We start from the raw sequence: 3,460 nt of genomic DNA on the forward strand, positions 1-3,460 counted from the left end.
TAAATAAATAAATAAATAAATAAATAAATGCCACAACGAACAGCAAACATAACACTCTCCATACATAAATGTACAATAACAAAATGGTTAAATGAATAGATAACTTCCCTTTCAAAGACACTGAAAGTGTGAATGTTCTGTCTATTATTAGCTGAAAATTTAGCTTTTATGAACAGATTTTAAATGATTGCTCAAGTTTGCCTTCTATCTCAAATACCATGAATGAAAATCATCACTTTGGAAGCAACCACTGGAACTTCACCTGATTTAGCCCAAATAACTGTCTAAATGACCTCTGTTTCAATTCTAAAAATCATGTTTATAAAAAAACCCCAAGGAAATAGAGAAACAATATGATATTTTCAAATTCTTTATCAAGCCTTTTTAAAGAACCCCTTGGCTTTTTAAATTGTGTATTTATATCCTTAAGTGATGAGCTCATCTTTAAAGTGGCAGATCCAGTTAATGTGCTCTGCCACAAACATATGCCTATTGGTCCTAAGAAACTAACATGTCAACGGGAAAAGACCTGAATACGCCAAGACCTGCATATATATGTGTGTGTGTGTGTGTGTGTGTGTGTGATTTTCAAAATTTGGATTGCTAACAAAGAATTAAGGGAGAACTGGAATAGCCATTTCGAACTTTTTAGTTCTTTTCAACCAGACATACCCTTCTGAGATTCGAACCTGGGCTGTCTGCATGTTAAGCAGATGTATTAACCTCTAGGCCACAGGCTCTTTCTCACTTTGTCAGCTATGAGACAGGGGAGAAGAATTATCTTGAGTTTGGTGCATCCTGTCGGCCCAAATATGGGAGAAAGGAATCTTTTGCCTGTATCAGCTCAAACTAGAGCCATCCACAGGCAGCAGTCGCAACTGCGACATCATATATGTGTTTTTCAAAATTTGGATTGCTAACAAGGAATTAAGGGAGAACTGGAATAGCCATTTCGAACTTTTTAGTTCTTTTCAACCAGACATACCCTTCTGAGATTCGAACCTGGGCTGTCTGCATGTTAAGCAGATGTATTAACCTCTATGCCATAGGCTCTCAAAGAGTTTGAGCTGATACAGGCAAAAGATTCCTATCTCCCATATTTGGGCCGACAGGGTGCACCAAACTCAAGATAATTCTTCTCCCCTGTCTCATAGCTAACAAAGTGAGAAAGAACCTGTGGCCTAGAGGTTAATACATCTGCCTAACATGCAGACAGCCCAGGTTCGAATCTCAGAAGGGTATGTCTGGTTGAAAAGAACTAAAAAGTTCGAAATGGCTATTCCAGTTCTCCCTTAATTCTTTGTTAGCAATCCAAATTTTGAAAAACACATATAATGTCGCAGTTGCGACTGCTAAGCCTGCGGATGGCTCTAGTTTGAGCTGATACAGACAAAAGATTCCTTTCTCCCATATTTGGGCTGACAGGGTGCACCAAACTCAAGATAATTCTTCTCCCCTGTCACATTCCTCCCTAGTAATACCCTTTCTTCCATCCTCTCCCCCTCTCTGTCCGTCTTTTGCATTCCCATTGTCATTCTTCCTGCTACGGGGCTTTACTCTAAGCGTCTCCCCTTGGTTCCTATCCTCCAATCCCTCCCCCTCATCGGGAGGTTTGTCAATCCCACAGCTGTTGATTCCTCTCACCTTTACTTTTCCCTTTCTTTTATTTATGTTGGCGATACTTTCTAAGATGTTATGGGGATCCGCTCCTAATCCCTGCCGCCTCAATCGGACCATCGGTATGGGATGGGCATGTCTGCTCCGTCATCCCTTCAGGCTGGTTCTCCCCTTCTTCCCCACATGGGGGGTTTGGAGGAGTTCTCAGTCCGTTGGTCGTCTCCTCATTGCCAACCATCAACTTCCTTAATCCTCGGGAGCATGTACGCACGCCCAAGGTGGGGAGATCTTCTAGTCCCTGAATATCTCCCCTTTGCCCATGCTTGGGGGGTGTTGTTCCTTGCGGAAACCGTTTGTAGCTCCATGTTCTACCCATTCTCCGGGGGTGTCCACGTGCTTTTGGGGTAGAGACAGGGGTGGGGGGGTGAAGGTGGTGGTGATGATGGTGGTGGGGGGGATCCCTCGGGTGTTGGTCAACTTGTGTTCGTGTGTATGTGTGAGGTGTCGTTCCTTCTAAGCACTTCATATGGTGTAAGAGGGCGTCTGGTTCATTGTGAGTTGGGCCTTTGATGTCAATAGGTTTCCTTGTCCATTGCCGGTGCATACCTGTTCTTGTAGTCAGGGGTTTTTTTAGTTGCTGGGTATTCTTTTCCTGGACGTTTCTGGGTTGTTGTTCTGGCTCATCTCCCCCCCATGGTTTCTCTCTCTAGGGGGCACGGTAAGGCACTAGAGTGTTTCAATCTGGATGGTCGACCACACGTGTCCCATGCCCTCAGTGTTACGTGTGCCGGGTACAGGTCTACGTGTCGATTGATGGAATCTCCATCCGAAAGCCAAGCTTCCTTGAGTAGCCGGCCCCTTTTTGACAGCACAAAACAAATATAATCCCCCCAAGCACATCCTACATCTGACCAACAACTGCCTATCCAACACATACTTTATCTATAACAGACAAAAATACAAACAAATAGAAGGAGCACCCATGGGATCACCCCTCTCACCTGTCATTGCAAACCTCTACATGGAGTACTTTGAAACCCAAGCTCTAGAAAAATCTGATCACAAACCCAAACTCTGGCTCAGGTATGTAGATGACACCTTCATAATCTGGCCACATGGGAAAGAAAAACTGGACAACTTCCTCACACACCTCAACAGCCTACACCCCAAAATACAGTTCACCATGGAAACAGAAGCTAATAACCAACTTCCCTTCCTGGATGTCCTAGTCTACAAGAAATCCAATGGCTCCCTAGGACATACCATCTACCAGAAGAAAACACACACAAACCGCTATCTGCACGCACTCTCACACCACCATCTAGCACAGATCAACTCTGTAGCCAAGACACTCATCTCCAGAACAAAACGCTTAGCTGACAAACAACACCTAAAAACCGAACTACACACTCTCACTAACGTACTAACATCCAACGGATTCCAAAGAAATAAGATTACCAACCTAATCCAAAAAGAAACCCCCACTAAAACCCAAGACAGAGAACAAACGGCAAAGCCCTCCTCCCATACATAAAAGGCACCACAGTCAGAATCAGCAAGATCCTCCACAAACACAACATCAAGACAGCATTCTGCACAAACTGAAAAATATCCACCATCCTAAGAAACCCCAAAGACAAAATTGAAAATCAAGGAGTATATGAAATCCCATGCACCGCCTGCCCCACCACATACATCGGACAAACCAACAGAAGAATAAATGCACGCATTGAAGAACACAAGAACTCAGTCAGAAAAGAGGAACCAACTTCTTCCCTGGTCCAACACCTTAAAGCCACAGGACATAAAATTGACTTTAAAAAGACCAGAACTATCGCCAAAA

This window comes from Protobothrops mucrosquamatus, unplaced genomic scaffold, assembly GCF_001527695.2.
Source record: "Protobothrops mucrosquamatus isolate PMUCROS unplaced genomic scaffold, P.Mucros_1.0 scaffold_23, whole genome shotgun sequence".
In the NCBI taxonomy this organism is placed as follows: Eukaryota; Metazoa; Chordata; class Lepidosauria; order Squamata; family Viperidae; genus Protobothrops; species Protobothrops mucrosquamatus.